Below are 17749 nucleotides of genomic sequence, written 5' to 3'. Positions count from 1 at the left end.
TTTGGATGAACTATCCCTTTAAGTATCCAATTCCAGAATTGGAATCGAATTTAGATTCCCAACCCTATTCATAGTTGATTAATAGACATTTGTATATAAGAAACAAAATTAGGCAAAAATCTATTCTTTAGTAGTTATCAGCTGAAATGTGCTTGCTTACAAATCAAAAGACATGTAGTCTGCAAATAAGCCAGCCCCCTATATGAAAGTTAAATCCCCTTTGTACAGGAAAGCCAGAAAGTTCCACAGAAGGAACTCCAAGTCCTAATTTCCTAATCTTGTTACATAATGACTCAGTCTATCAGTGATATGGTCCTGGGGTGTGATTAGCACTGCAGCTAAATCAATCGTGTAAATCCAACTTCTGACTTTCCCCTCACTACTTTATGCTCCTTTAATTAAACAGTTCAAATCATCTTTCGAAGGAGAGATATTTTAGTTTTGTTTTTCCACTTTTTTACCTTCACAACAGTTACTGGAAGAAGGTAAACACTTTTTCTGTTTTGATTTGTTTTGTAGTTGTTGTTTTTTTTTTCCTTTCTTTTTTTTTTCTCAAAGCTCTGCATATGCCTGTTTGGGTGAGATAGGAGAGAACCAAGCAGAGACACATCTCTGTGCTATCTCTGCCTGCGACATATGTGCCGAAAAGGGGCTGCGCGTACAATAAGCCAGTATTCGCCGGTGGAAGCCTGCCTGCTGCCTCCCGCTCGCCTCGGTACTACACAGAGGTTGACAAACGACTGAATGGAATAAAAACATATTGGTGCTGGGGTAAATGGAAACAGGAAAAAAATGTAAGGGGAAAAGAAATGGCAGGAGGGAGGTGTGTGCGATGCGTGATAAGGCAGGTCGAAAGCTTTGAGTTGAGCTGAGCAGGACAGTGAACCGTGTAAGTGTGTGTGTGTGTGTGCATTTGCGTCTAGGGGTCTGCAGCGAGGTGAGTCATGCCTTGCAAGATCTTTCTCAGTGAAGTTTTAGTCCAGAAATGATTCCAATGTGAACAGACTGGGGTCATATGCTGCAGTTTATAATATATATTATTTTTATATATTATATGATATATATGATAGTAATAGGCTTATCAGGGCTTGACATTAATGCTTAATTTTTTGAAGGGGCAAGAGAAAGAGAGTTTTAACTGTCCTGATTAAAACATCAATAACAAAAATAGCTAGGGAATCACCAAAACGCAAGCATGATTCTATTACATTTAGTGTAAGTGGCGATTGATAATGGATAATAATAATATATAATGTAATGTATATAATGTATAATAAGTTAATTAAGTAAATTCAATACAAGTTAATAAAGTCACTTACATTTTAGACGCAATACTGACTGTTTTTGTTCTATTTCAGCAGCGAAAATAGTTCCAGAACCATAGCGGATCTTCCACAGCGACACTCAGCTGCATTTTATTCATAGACTGTAACTGAATGATTCAGCGTTTTGAACGAATCGGTTGAGTCAAAGATTCAATGGCCCATTCCAAAACACCTGCCTCATTCTTGAATGAATCAGCCATTTGAACAAATCGTTTGAATGAATGACTTTCTTATTTGTATATTCAAAAATATTTAAAGAATATCATAACATTATTTAATGCAGTTGTAATTTTTCAGTGTAAATTATTTCATTTGATTCGTAACAGTCCTGCTTTATTTTTCTTATTGAATTTATTGATCAAGTGTAAAAATGTGAAATAAAAGATGAAGCATGTAATAAGATTAGGGGAAAAATGCCCTTCGGGTAAATATCACAAATATGCAGATATAAATATGCAAAAGCTGATGGAACACTGTTGAGAATATAGCTTCAGAATAAATTATATTTACACCCAAAAAAATCATTTTTTTTTTCCAGACAAGCAACTTTTTTGCTTGGACAAGTGACCAATTTACTTGTCCAAAGGACAAGCATATGACAAGGCTTAATGTCAAACCTTGTATTTTGTATTGATATGCTCTCATTTAGGCCTACAGATAGATTTTATTGTTATCAGATGTAGCTTTGCACACTGCCAGCATCTAGATTGATTTTGATCTGCATCATAGCAGAGGGCACTGTTGACTTATTTTTTACAGTTTGTCAATTGATAAGATTTTGTAGGCTTTGCATACACATGTGCATTCCTCGAAAGCCAGAAAACACAAAGCCCCCCCCTCCCCCCCCAACATAACAAATCCCAATTTAACCCCTGGTAATAGGACATTTTCTGGAAGAGCTAATGGCACATCAACACTTTAACTCTTACAGAGCTCATTGTTTTGCATTATCTTTTTGAATTCACTTGTACTTGTGTATGGCTGGTGTGACAATAAAGCTCTCTTGAATCTTAATAAAAAGTAATGCATATGCCCATTCTGCATGACCAATAATTAAAAATATTGCAGATACTGTGATGAATTTATTATTATAATGATAATATTAGGGTATTATAATAATTACAGATATCCCAGTGAAATGCTTATATTTGATAATATGAAAGTGAAATATTACAATACACCAATATTTGTATTATAATGCCACTTTTTGTAATATGCACAATGTAATGTTTGGTGTGTTTGCTCAGAAAATGGTTACTGATTAATTTGATTTATTCCGCATATCAAAAAATTAAAGCAATTTAAAGGTTTCAATCATTTTTAGCTCTGTTGTGTCCTAAATGGTGCACTATACACTATGCACTATATACTGTATGAACTTTATAAGGTTATTTTGTCATCCAGCATCAGAGTCATGCAACATTCCCCACTTTGTTTTCAGTTAATTAAGTGCATCATCTGGGTATTTAAAGTGCACTTTTTCTTTTTGGAATTTTCAATGTGAACACACTACTCACACTATTTATACTGCAAAATGGCATAGAATAGTGCATAAGCAGTGGGGAAAGTTACTTTTAAAATTAATGCATTATAATATGTGACCTGATCCAGCAAAATGAGTCACAGTGACCCAAATTTCAAAATTGAGATTTTGGTATCAATGGAAAAATGAGACAATAAGCTTTAAAATGATATCCTAGTCAAAGTCATACCTTGAATGGTTTTAAAGATATACCCATTTTAATTATGGTCGTCTGCCCTCTTTTTCCAATTGAAAACCTGAGAAAATCGCTTTTAAAGTTTTTTGCCCGTTTTTTTGTTATCTTTCAAAATCCATTGCATTTAATCTTGATCTTGACATTGAAGATCAAGATCAAGATGGCGCCGCGCATGGCAGCCACAGTGCTTAGCTCTTCAGTGTTTGTTCTGTTTTTGTTAGTTTTTCCTGTTTTCTGTTTTTCAAACACCATCAGTTTTACCAGGGATGAACTGCTGAACATTCGGCAGTTCACACCACAAAATCTTTTACCGGATTTCGATTATTCAGACGTTTTGTTGAATGTTGTAGTCGGCGGAGCGGCAGCGCTGTTTAGACGCTTCAGGACGCGCAGACGGGGAAAGCGCGCCGGCGCCCTCGTGAAGCTCAGACAGCGCGGATTAAGAACGCCGCTGCCTAGCATCCATCTGGCGAATCTCCGCTCTCTGCCCAACAAAACGGACGAACTCCTTCTGCTCTCCCGGACAAATAAGGATTTCTCGAACTCGGCTGCTCTGTGCTTCACGGAAACCTGGCTGAACGACGCCATTCCGGACAGCGTGTTATGTCTGCCGGGCTTTCAGCTGTTTAGATCAGATCGCGACGCAGAATCAACGGGGAAATCGCGCGGCGGCGGGACGTGCTTTTACATCAACGAAAGGTGGTGTTCAGATGTAACGGTGTTAAAGAAGATGTGCTGTCCAGATCTTGAAACACTCTTCATTAACTGCAAACCGTTCTATTCGCCGCGGGAGTTTTGCTCGTTCATTCTGGTGAGCGTCTACATTCCTCCGCAAGCGCACGTGAGCTCGGCTTTACAGTTACTCGCTGATATGATCACAGAGAGCGAGCAACAACACCCGGACTCTGTTCTAATCATTCTTGGGGACTTTAATAAAGCGATTCTCTCACGTGAACTGCCCAAATACAGACAGCATGTTACTTGTCCCACCAGAGACAGTAATATACTCGACCATTGTTACACAGCAATAAAGGATGCATATCACTCTGTCCCACGGGCAGCTTTGGGGCTCTCTGATCACTGTTTAGTTCATCTCATACCAACCTACAGGCAGAAACTGAAATCAGCTAAACCTGTAGCAAAGACTGTAAAGAGATGGACCACCGAAACAGAGCGGGCTTTACAAGCCTGTTTCGAATGGACTGATTGGAGTGTTTTTGAAGTTGCTGCCACCGATCTGGACGAGCTCACAGAGACTGTTACATCATATATCAGTTTCTATGAGGATCTGTGCATTCCTACAAAGACTCGTTTATCTTACAACAATGACAAACCCTGGTTCACTGCAAAAATCAGCCAGCTCCGTCAGGCCAAAGAAGATGCTCGCAGAAAAGGGGACAGAGTCTTGTACAAACAGGCCAAATACACACTGGAAAAGGAGATCAGAGTGGCAAAGAGGAATTATTCTGATAAACTTCGGAATCAGTTCTCTTCTAATGACACAGCTTCAGTGTGGAAAGGTCTGAAAGACATCACCAATTACAAGCCACCATCCCCCAGCTCTGTGGAGAATCAACGACTGGCAGACGATCTGAATGGGTTTTATTGCAGGTTTGAAAAATCACCATTCACACCTCCATCAACCCCACTCTCCCCCACACCTGCAATTCAGTTCAGTGAAGATGACGTGCGCCAGGTCTTCAGAAAGAACAAGAGAAGAAAGGCACCAGGCCCAGACAGCGTTTCACCAGCCTGTCTGAAAACCTGCGCTGACCAGCTGGCCCCCATCTTCACACAGATCTTCAACAGATCACTGGAGCTGTGCGAAGTCCCCTCATGCTTCAAATGCTCCACCATCATCCCCGTCCCAAAGAAACCCAAAATTACTGGACTAAATGACTACAGACCTGTGGCTCTAACGTCTGTGGCCATGAAGTCATTTGAAAGACTGGTTCTGGCTTTTCTGAAGGACATCACTGGACCCTTACTGGACCCCCTGCAGTTTGCTTACCGAGCAAACAGGTCTGTGGATGATGCAGTCAATATGGGACTGCATTATGTTCTCCAGCATCTGGACAGACCAGGGTCTTATGTGAGGATACTGTTTGTGGACTTCAGCTCTGCTTTTAACACCATTGTCCCATCACTCCTCCAGCCTAAACTAACTCAGCTCTCCGTGCCCACCTCTGTCTGTCAGTGGATCACCAGCTTCCTGACAGACAGGCAGCAGCTAGTGAGGCTGGGGAAATTCTCATCCAGCACCCTCACCATCAGCACCGGCGCCCCTCAGGGCTGTGTCCTCTCCCCACTGCTCTTCTCCCTCTACACAAACGACTGCACCTCTAAAGACCCCTCTGTCAAGCTCCTGAAGTTTGCGGATGACACCACACTGATCGGCCTCATCCAGGACGGTGACGAGTCTGCTTACAGACTGGAGGTTGAACAGCTGGCTTTCTGGTGCAGTCTTAACAACCTGGAGCTCAACACGCTCAAGACAGTGGAGATGATCGTGGACTTCAGGAAAAACCCACCTGCTCTCCCCCCACTCACCATCATGAACAGCACTGTGACTGCAGTGGAGTCATTCAGGTTCCTGGGCACCACCATCTCCCAGGACCTGAAGTGGGACAACCACATCGAGTCCATTGTGAAAAAGGCCCAGCAGAGGTTGTACTTCCTTCGCCAGCTGAGGAAGTTCAACCTACCACAGGAGCTGCTGAAACAGTTCTACTCTGCCATCATTGAATCCATCCTCTGCACTTCAATTATCGTCTGGTTCAGCTCAGCTACCAAATCTGACCTCAGAAGACTACAGAGGGTAGTCCGGTCTGCTGAGCGAATCATTGGCACAACCCTCCCCACTCTCCAAGAACTGTACTTATCCAGAGTGAGAAAAAGGGCAAAGAAGATCACTCTGGACCCCTCACATCCAGCACACTCCCTCTTTGAACTGTTGCCATCCGGTCGACGCTACAGAGCCCTGAGCACCAGAACGACCAGACACAGGAACAGTTTCTTCCCTCAAGCGATCCATCTCATGAACACTTGACAAACACGGAACACACAACACTATTACATATTATTTACTTAAAACACTTATTTATATCTCAATTTGCACACATAATTGTACATACAATTGTCTATAATATATATTGTCTTTTGCATTTTTTGCACTTTGTCTATCTTGTAAATTTGTATATTATTATTTTATTCTTTTTATTATGTGTCTTGTCTTGTCGCTGTTACTCTGTTGCACTGTGGAGCTTCTGTCACTAAAACAAATTCCTAGTATGTGTAAACAACATACCTGGCAATAAAGCTCTTTCTTTCTGATTTAAAGGGATAAACTATTTATTTTACAGCTTAATTTGACCAAAGACATTTATATATATATATATATATATATATATATATATATATATATATATATATATATATATATATATATAAATGCTATTAAACCAGGCTGAAGCTCAAATATTTTAAAGTATTTATTTGAATTAACCCTTTAAGACCTGAAGGCTTTTTTAGAGTTCTTTTTTATTATTTTTTTCTGAGTGACACACACAAAAGTAAAGACTCATAACTCCAAAACTCTAGCAAGGAGAGTCAAAAGGTAGGTATCATTTGATACAAAACATTTTAAATTTTAAGAAAATATAAATTACATTACATTTGGACATTTTCTTGCTGAGAAACAGCTGATAAAAGACAAAAAATATATATAATTTTTTTTAAATATATTTTCTTTTTTTTTTATTTGACATGGAATAACTCAGAAACACAATAAGATCGCTAAAAAATTCTTTTTTGGTGATGCTCTCCTATATGTGAGCTGCATCTGGTTCAAATTTCGTGGTGATATTATAAAGAATAGTTTGAAAAATTGTTGTTCATTTTTTTCCGCAGCTAGGTGGCGCCAACGGGCGGTAAACTCCGGTTTAGAGGTGCTTCTCAGCACTCGTTAAAAGTTTTTCAAAATGGTTAGATGCATTAAAAAGATGAGATTCTAAGCTTTAAAATGATATCTATTTTGTGTTATTCCACGTTGGAAAACGAACATGGATGGGTCCGGGAACATTGGATACATACTGCATCCCGGAGAGATGAGAGACATGTTTTTAGCCAAGTATGTTAAATCATTCCGTGAGTAATATCTTGTGATCAACGCAATATATTATATTGATTTTCATTTTAATCTTGAGAATCTGCTTTAAATATTGATGTGCCATTTTTTTATGATCTGTGCATTTTTCATGAAGTTATGAGCACGTGAAATATACTTGTATTCAGTTAGCTGCTGTGCTATTTTTGTTGTAAACGCACAGGGCCGTGCACAGACCTTTTGAGGGGCATGTGCCGAAACTAAAAAAGGGCACCCCCCCCCCCCCCCAACCCCAATAAATAACACAAAATAATAGTATCAAAAGCTTTATATTTATTCACTATTAATGACAGTTATATATATATATATATATATATATATATATATATATATATATATATATATATATATATATACACACACACAGGGTTGCAGGGCTTCTTTAAAACTAATTACAACAGCAATCTTCTGTGAGCCATGTGCTTGAAGACGTTTATGACTTCAATGTGATCCACTGGGATGTCCCTCTCAACACACATTAATACACAGACTACATTCTGCATGATAAAATATAAAGAAGCACAGTGACCTGATGATTCTGTAATATTTTTTAGTTACTACAACATTACTGTAGTAAAACCATGTTTTTCTATGTTTATACATGTGAAGACAAGCGGGGAGTAGTATACAATACAAGATTAAAAAAAATATCTAGCGAGCAAATACTTAACATCGTAAACATTAACCATACTGTGTGACCATATATAATATGATTAAATGTTAATGAATTAAGTGTATCAGCAGATAGCCATCATAAATCAAATAAGAAATTTCTTAGAAATATATTTTACCTAGTTGACGAGGATCACTCGCTTTGTGTCAAAGTCAAATGCAGTTATATGTGTGGAAATGTGCAATGTGCAAAAACATCATCACATTAGGCTACGTCATCATCAATAGGTTATGAGCGCTCAGTTTTTCCTGTTGTAAAATACGTTTGGCCAAAATCTCAATTTATAAAAGATGTAATACTACTGTATGCACAGGCTATTTAAGGCTATTTGTATGCTATTGCCTATGACTAACTTAGATGGCAAATGCTAACCCCCTCTTTCTCTCTCTCCGCCGCCGGTCTCAGGCTTCAAATGCATAAAATATGAAACTTTATAGACATACTAGTGTTTCTTTCGTAAAGACAACGACTTGTAGCCTAATTATTCAAACAACAAGATATTTATTTACCGTTGCAAGACGTTCAGCTGCTCTGCTGTGGAACTTCAGTTCACGGCACTCAGGGGGCGGAGTTAAGAGGTTTGACTGACAGTTTGAGCGGAACCAAAACGATTTTGTCACAAGCTCTTTTTAATACCTTTTATTAGGCTAAATATATTTGTAAATCAGTCAGACATGCTTAAAGGGTGACCAATAGCATTGATTTATTGAAGAAAATGAATAAATAAAATAAAACGCCTCCAAAAAAAGGGCACTTCGGAGTGTAAGGACAAAAAGGGCATGTGATCTGCACAGGTTGAGCCCTACCTGTGCACGTGCCTGTAAACGCATATTACTCAGACTCATTAGAGGGTGAAAACAATGCAACAGAAGCATGTTGGAGGCTTTATATGAAAGTTTAAAGTCTTTGGTTTTGTATGCAAAAAGAATTTTTGTGCTACCTATATGGATTCAATTTTTATTGGCTTTTAAAGAGAGACACGCAAATGGGAGTTTTATTTTATAAGGCGCGCTAGTCTGACAGGAGGATGGCTGGACCGATCGCGTGCCTGTCAGTCGAAACGGGGCTTCCCATTGTTAAAAATCAGCGTTTAGGTCAGTGTGTTTACATTTCTAAGCTTTTTGATTGGTTCTATACAACGTGTAACACCATATTTGTAGAGCAGAGATAATGACGTTTCAGGGGATACCGGGAAATGCTCATAAGTGATGAGAGGAGTTGAGAAGTTCATTTCCAGCGAATTTAGTAAAACCATGTCAAATTTAATAGCCATTTAAATACCTTTACTCAATTATCTGGACTACGAAACTTTGGGAGATTATTTTTGAAAGTCTGTTCTTTGAAATTAGCTTAAAAAAAAAAAATCGATTTTTTCATTGTTTTTCCACATTATCGGCCCATATCTTAAAATAGAACATTGCGACTTCCGACTCATTTCGCCAGATCGGATCACATATGGCATTACTCCCTAAAAAGTAACTAATTGCGCTACTTCTTTGGAAAGTAATGCGTTACATTAAGTTCTAATTTTTATCAGCTGGGCTTGCTTCATTGTTTTTAATAGCAGAAAAAGTTCTAAAAAAGTTCTATTTTTGGCAAATGTAAAGGCCTTTTCACACCAAAAATGAAATGAATAAGCCTGAAGGAAATGCAAATTCATACCTGTACTGTAGAGGGCGCAGCTCAAACAAAGCTTTCTGCTGTGCTGCCATTCTGGATTGCAAAAGAAAATGACGCAGGAGAAGAAAGTTCAGCAATAAATAAAAATACAAATGTGAAGTTTAAATAGTCATTTTTGCTTATTAGTGTGGATCATCAAAAGTCAGCAGCAAAGACATTGGTTAATAAAGTTAGATTAAATCAGGACTCCTTCACATTTTCAATTTCAAAATTCCATACTTTTCCAGACTCAAATTTCAAACCTCTCAGACTCTATATAACATAAACAGTTCATTATACAGCATTATATCTACACTGTAAAAAATGACCGTGATTTTAACAGTAAAAGACTGTAAAAATGCTGCGGTGAAAAACTGTTAATTGGTTTACAGAAAGTTTCCGTACTATATACGGTGAATAACTGTAATAGATCTAACGGTACATTTAATGTAATTTTACGGTAAAATACCGTTAAATTCACAGTTTTTGAAAGTGAAAAATAACAATTCATTGTAAAATTTACAGTGAAAAACCGTAAATTGACATTCCCACAATTCCCTGCGTGACACTTCACATTTGATATATTTTCGTTGAAATAACTCTGTTTCTTCTTAGTTTTTCTCATTTTTTTTTCTAATCAGTTATGTACATTAGGGTTTTATGTTACATCTAATGTTGTTAAATTAATGTTTATTGCATTTTTAAAATTTCATGCATGTTACCATGATGGTGTTTAGTGTGTGTGTGAATGACACGGTGTGCTCCTTCTATATGTTAGTATTGTCTTCCTCAGCTTGTGGAAAAGCTGCTTGTGATGAACTTTGATTCATCATGTGACTCTTATCACCACTGTGTTTGGTGACTGTCAATGTATTATAAAGATACAAAACAGATATTAGTACTTCATTAGGTTGGTAAATTAACATTATATCAGTTAATGAAATATGTTATTTTACCGTAAATTTTACTGGGATTTTTTTACAGTGTACTGAAATCCAATGTTAAATATACATATTTAAAATGTAAAATTCACATGTAACTCCGTAAGTATGTTTACGGTTTGATGTCATTTTTACAGTATTGTTCTGGTAACCACAGCTGCCGGTATTTTTCCGTAGAAACAACGGGATTTTTTTTTACAGTGTATACAATCATCTGTAAATATTTTCTCAGGAATTATAAGTGTTAATGTGCTTAAATGATGAGAAGAAACCTAAAGCGCTTTATAACTTGGGCTGAAATGATTAGTCGACATTATTGACAACGTGGACAATATAAAATTTGTGGAAAAATATTTTTGTTGTCGAATAAGTCGTTTGAACTCATATTTTTAGGGCCTACAATAATGCAGTTTGACCAGTGGGGCGCTGTAACACAACTGTAATGTAATAATCGATCAAACATACCGATTAATCAGTGAAATACTCGTTGATTAAACGTTCTAATAATCATTAGATTAATATCAAAATATATATATATATATATATATTTTTTTTTGCAACCCTATTTATAACCTGCACGTATTCATCTCTGACATATCAGTTTGATACTGTAATGTGGTGCTGGTTTGAGTGTTCAAAAGAAGTTCAAAAGAGACAAACAGTACTTGATTGATAGATTTATTTTTAGAAATTCTTATTTCTATATTTTGAAAACTGAATAGGGGAAATTACCTGGAAACACAAACTCTGTTTTCCAAACTCTGTTTTCCTTTTTCCATACTTTTCCAGACCTGGAAAATACTAAAATCACATTTCATACTTTTCCAGACTTTTACAAAATGTGCAGGAACCCTGTTAAATACATAAAGTATATTTGTGTAATTTAACATATTTAATTATTCCAGGTTTGCAAAGTATTCTGATTTTGCATTTCACTGTTTTTATTAATTTTAAGGAATGCTGAATCAGTTTTTGTGCAAGTGAGATGAGTAAATGCATGCTCACATTTAGTCTACAATAACCATCATGTTCACACAGCGCACACAACGCCTCTGCACTTACTCCTGATTTCTCTCAAAATGGGGACAGGAGAGCTGTCAGTCAATAAATGGGAAAACAAATTAACTTATCGGATACTTATTCTGATAAAGTAACTCAGATATTTTGTTGTAAATTTAAAAGTAATGCGTTACTTTACTAGTTACTTGGAAAAAAGTAATCCGATTACGTAACTCGCATTACGGTGTACAGGAATTGGGACGTGCCTATAGTGTAATGACATCCAATAATTTTCTGTTCTCTCTACAGTCTCTAAATGTTTAAAAAGAAAAAAAGGAAAGTCACTGAGATGCTCTCACAAATCCATAGTGATGGTTCCAGGTGTTTCTCATTTAACCCAACATTCAGACACAAAACTTTCAGTAAGATGCGCTGAATCAGAAGATATCCTTCTAAGGAGAGCGCCACCTGGGATGTTACTGGCTCCAGATTTCTCGTGTTTCAATAATAAAATATAACGAGCAGTATCATGCCCATCACAAAAAAGACAGCTCAAAATAAAGCTCATTTCCATTTGGAGCTTGTGAAAGCTCATCTGAACCGCAATCTGTTCCAGCATTGTCTGGAGCCCTTGCCTCCTTCTCTGGCTTTTTTCTGCTCTCCAAGCTCACCATGCCATCTGCTTCTCTCCTGTGCCACTTCTCATGATGACAATAGGACAGGGACCTGTGTTAATAATCCACGAAGATAATAGTTTTTTTCTCTTCCCTCTAAAAATGTGCAATTTTTTGTTTTGTTCTCAACAGTGTCCTTGCCATGTACGAGTCTCCAGCTGTGTCATCTGTTACAAAGAATAACATGAAGAAACAACAGAAGAAGAAACAATAACAGGAACGACAAAGATGTAGGTGCTCCTTGCAGGGTTGTTTGATGTGCCACAGAAACCCATCAAGTTGAGCCCAATAAAGCAAGAGTAATATCACACAGCAGTCTGCGGTTGTGGCGGCGTGTGTCTCAGCCCCTGGTGGGCAGACCCAAGGGGAATGAGGGCCATTGTGCAGTCATGAGAGCTAAAAAGCTTCTTCACATGTGAAGATAATATTCTGCTATAATTCAGCGTCACATGGGGGAATGAAACCTGTTCATTCTGCGCAACCTCCTGTTGCATGGAATGATTGTGCTCTGATCTGTGTAGGCTAATTACCATGGATGAGAGATTCACTATGTTTTGGGAAATATAAGGATTATGTTGTGCTGGCCAGCTCACTTGAGAGCAATATGACAAAACTCTAGTAAATGCACTCTAACAAATGCAGTCACAGAAACAGTTATTCTGTCCTTTTTGTTTATACTACACTCTTTATGTATAGAACATTAAAGGGTTCTGTCAGGCGCTTTCTGGGGTTACCATCATGAGATCATTGTAGAGATTTAGTTTTGATTAAGTAATTTTAATCAATTTTAATTTGAATTTTTTAATTAAATAGTTCAGAAACATACTTTATCACAAAAAAACTGGAGTGTCTATTTACACTAAGTGCAAATAGCGTCCCTTGTTGGTAAATGCTATTTACACTAACTCTACCCACCAATGTCTGGTTGGGCCACTCAAGTTTTAAAAATATGCGCAGAATTCAACATCTTCAGTGGCGCAGCAATAGTGAGTAAGGCTCGCAAGACCTGGCTTTTGACGTGATCTACGCGGGTTCGAATCTGCTTTTTGCCGAGCTCGCATTTATTTTCAATAAAAATGAAAATAATGTTCTAAACATGGAAATATACTGTGAATGACTATTTAATAATATTAAAAGTATTGAGTAGGGTTAGGATGTAGGGAGGGTTTTTTATTCTCCCAATAAAGCAGCATCCATTTTAATAAATATAATCATTTACACTCTATGATATTATTGCATCCTGTTGATGTACAAAAAATACTGAGGTGCAAATAGTATCTGCCAATAGAAAGTATAGACAGTATCTTTTTTTTTTTTTTTTTTTTGGCATAAAGTATTCTTTAAAACTGAGGCAAGATCTCTAGGGCTATACTGAACCCCAATGAACCTTTTTTTTCTAAGTGTGTAAGACTACAATATGTCCTGTTTCAGTAAGATTCAGATTCGGACCGAACGATTCAAAATGGTAATTCATTTTTTTAACTATTCAATAAAACGAACAATTCATCAAAGTCGTTTGTTTCAGGAATTGAGCCTCACTGTTTGCGCTGTATCTTTTTGATTTATTAAAATAATTGGTTTATATGAGTCATTTGTTCATTCATTGGTGTGCTGCTTTGAAGTACAACTCAATAGAAAGACATTTTTGTCATTATTTTGGCTTCACGTTCACTACAACGAACTCTGCGGCCAACTAACATTGTCAACTGAAGATTCAGTAACGGGTGAGCGCATGCAGTAAACTTTACTTGAAAATCTAATTCTGCACAATATAAAAATATTATTGTTAAAAAAAACCCACCAAACTGTTGTACACATTCCCTGACATATGTTAATGCAGTTTCTAAAATTAATGATGATCCACTGAGCGACTTTATCTGAAGCCAGACATTTTTTTTTTTCTCACCTGCCCCACCAAAACAGATTCATTTCAGTTCCAGTGGCTGTTAGCACTCAGAGAAGGTCAACTGCCGACCTTTAAAACCCAGGTACAACAAATCTAACACCTCTCTGTACAACTCCCAGCAGGGTATAAAGAGCACTGTTGTTTTTGAAGGCTTGTGTTTGTGTGTCAGAAAGATAGAGTGTGTACAGTATCTGTGTGAGTATACATCTTTCCAAATGTAGTTAATCTAAAATGTTTAAAAGTTGTAACTATTTAATTTCCAGTAATTAACTGAGTGGCACATAGCTTTGTGTGAATATGAGTCATGAGTTTTGAATAGAAGGAACATAATAGAAATCCTTTTGACCTTTGCTGAGCTCTCATTCTTTGTTATGAATGTTGGCTTTTGAAGATATTCTTGCTATATGCTTATAATAATCATATTTTGATGTGTCTTGGAATAACTTGTATGTGTTAGGTTATTTGTCCAGCATCTATTGGTCTGTTTTAGATTATGCAGTGCCACTGGTCTATAAAATTACACAGGACACATTCTGTGACTGTACGTCCTTGAGATTGCATTTAAAAAAGACACTGAATTAAATATCTTTGTCAGTGCACTATTATGAGAGTGCATTCTGTTTGTGAGATGTATTCTTAGTACTCCGAGGAATAGTTCCCCTCAAAATTAAAATTCTGTCATTATTTACTCACCCTCATGTCGGTCCAAACTCGTATAAACTATAAAAAGTGATTAGATTAACACTGCTGTTTACTGTAATTTTGACCAAATTTATCCTGGATTACTGATGAAATTCCATACTCTTAACAGTGAGATTTGGGGGGGGGGGGACATTGGTCATAGGCATGTGTGTAATACCCAGAGATTTGGCCTGGCCATTGCTTTAAGTGGATTTCCACTCATATGAGCAGTTTGTCTATTGGAGTGGCTGTTGTTTTGGATGCGCTCCATGGAGGATACAAATTGCATTATTCACGGCATGCAGGCCAGTAATGGCAGCAATGAGCGATGGGCTCCTTTTTGCTACTGACAGGGAAGGTTGAGAGAGGAGCTCTGTACAATTACACAGAGTCTCTGCTCGATCATGCTGCTCTACAGCTAAACCAAAGCAGAAGGTCGCTGGAGGCTTGCCCCGAGGGTTGGAGGTGTTTGAGCAGGTGTTTAGAAGTTCAGATCCCAGGTGAAACCCCTCTGAAGTAGAAAAAAAAAGTTCTGGTAGAAATCCTCTACATGAGCTGTCACTTTTGAACATCTTGTTTTGCGCAGATTTTAAATGTTTCTATGGGCCATTTTAAATGACAAAATGATCTTGTAAAATAAATGTTTGAATATGAGTAACCAAACTACTTTAGATGTTTGAAGAGATGAAAAAGAGATGTTTTATCCCATTTCAAAAGACGTTTTCTTTAATTATAAATATACATATATCATTAAAAATTTGTTCCTGTCCTTGATTCTGATTGGTCAATAGCTGTGACCACTTTACCCAACGGTTCTGTGTATCACTACACAACACCCTTAACAACCACTCTTAGCAATGAAAACTGTGTTCTCAGTTGATACTGTCCATTGAAGCTTACTGTATTATGTAGAAGAGTATTGTGAGAAAGAGATGGAGTGAGCGAGTTTATTAACTGCATTCAGATTTAGCATTTTCCTTCAGGTCAGTCCTATGTTCATAATAAAAAATCTGTTTAAATATCCAATTGTGACGAGCAGGGCGGGCGAGGAAGTGGTGCGAGGCGAGTGACGCAAGTGGTAACGAGCGTCGGCTGCGCGTTGCACCGGTCTCGAATCTCTCACGGAGGAGCTCCGGAAGCATAAAAGGAGGAGCGACGATAGTGTAGGACGAGAGAGGACCAGGCCTGGACTTTACTTTATGTTTTATTATGTTTGTGTGGCTGGCAGACGTCCGTGAGGGTCTGCTGGCATTACTTTCATTTTGTTCTTTGTTTATTTTATATTAAAGTTATGGTTTGAATGTTTGCCGATTCCCGCCTCCTTCTTCCCGTACATACGAATGTTACTGTCCTTTTAACAGTCAAGGGGTTTTCCCATGACTGACAGTGCTAGTAAAAGCATTTGTCAGTTGCGTCTTGTTCCGTGTTCACAAATTCAGTCTTTTCAATATAAAACCATTTTATATAAGCAATAAGGTACTCGAGGCTAGTGCTGTATCATGAATAAGTCACGGCTGAAGGGGTTCGTTCGTTCCGCTTCGCATCGTGCCTAACAATGCCCTTCAGTTGTGACTTATTCATGATACAGCATAGCCTCGAGTACCTTATTGCTTATATAAAATGGTTACCATACAATACAAATATTAAAGCCAAAAGGACACACAACAGGAACGAGCACAATTGACAATGGAAGGTAACGAGTCTGGCAATGTAAGTTGATGAGTTGATTTATCCGTGTTTTAATACGCCTCTGGTCATTGAGCTTTTTAGGGTAGAATCTGTGATCTAAGACCCAGTTTGTTTGTTGGCTTCCATGGCTGCAATACGCTGTGTTTTCCACCAACTGGCAACCGGGTGTGTCGAAATACTATTGGGTAAATTGGCAGTCGGTGGGGTCACACGTACCAAAACAAAAGACATTCTGACACGGCACATTTCAAGGTAAAATAACTGTCTGTAAAATTGTTTTTCAGAGAAACAAGAATACAAACTTAGCACGTTTCTTAAATAGCTGCAAACCTATTATGGTATTTTTATGCTTTGCTACAGTCAACACCTTCAAGGAGGTCCAGCATCCTTAACACACACACACCTCTTGCTATGTCCGTTTCACATTTGATCCCGTCAACCCATCTTTTTAGGTGACGGACTAGCGAGCATTATCCTATTATCGAAACATATTGACTTATGAAGTTCATAATCTCTCGTGGCACGACGGGGATACAGGAATCATTCAGGCGCAGTGTGAGCCACACTTTAATGAAGTCATTTATCTCTGATCTACAGCTTTGCACCTTACCCTCCAAATGAGCCAGTGTGAGTGTGAGACACAGTGGTCAAGAGTGCAGGATGAAAAATGAGGAAATAATTCACAGCGGAAACGTCACTTCAAAATGATTGGCCTTTTCGTCTTCTTAGGGTCCTATACAATTATATCCTGATTAAATGATATTAGAATAATTGCTCTATGTGTGGGGTTATAAATGGTTTGCTAGTCAACCAAGTTTAAGTCACAGAAAGTAAATCTGACCCATGAGGCAGACAGTGGAAGGTTATTTTTAAGTACAAAGTGCACCTGACTTGGCTTCAGTGGCAAATGAATAGGCTACTGCGAGTTATTAATCTCTATTACCTCATCCTCCCATAATTTTGCTCATTACACACATTCATTTCTATCTAGTGGCCTTATTTTCTCCTTGTCCGAGAGGCTTTTGAGCACGATAAAGAGAGAGATGACTCTGGTAAATTTCAGTGCTATCTTGTAAATCCTGTTCCCTCTCCGTTCCTTTATGAATAATGCATACAGTGGAACTCTGGCTTTTTCTGATATTACCTATAGCCAAAATGATTATGCAGAGTTGGCAAAATAAATAAATATTCAAAGTATTATAAATGGACACCAGAGGCGCGGATAACTTGTGTGCATTTATCAGGGAATGGAATACTGAATGAATGTTTCTTATCCCCCAACTCCCATTAGATTTTTGTTCTCTGTGTGATTTGTGCGA

The 17749-nt window shown here is 37.8% G+C and overlaps 1 protein-coding gene across 1 annotated transcript in view; it reads left to right on the top strand.

Moving 5' to 3' along the window:
• tsnare1 (T-SNARE Domain Containing 1) overlaps nt 1-13000 on the top strand; it is a 258123-nt gene extending 245123 nt beyond the window's left edge. The window contains exon 14 of the mRNA XM_048152953.1: nt 12287-13000. The gene's annotated coding sequence lies outside the window, so the exon portion shown is untranslated. The remainder of the gene's footprint in view (nt 1-12286) is intronic.
• The last annotated feature ends 4749 nt before the right edge of the window (nt 13001-17749 follow it).

This window comes from Megalobrama amblycephala, linkage group LG13 (assembly GCF_018812025.1).
Source record: "Megalobrama amblycephala isolate DHTTF-2021 linkage group LG13, ASM1881202v1, whole genome shotgun sequence".
Lineage (NCBI taxonomy): Eukaryota > Metazoa > Chordata > Actinopteri > Cypriniformes > Xenocyprididae > Megalobrama > Megalobrama amblycephala.
The sequence above is the reverse complement of the archived record's forward strand: the minus strand, read 5'-3'. Positions and strand labels throughout refer to the sequence as shown.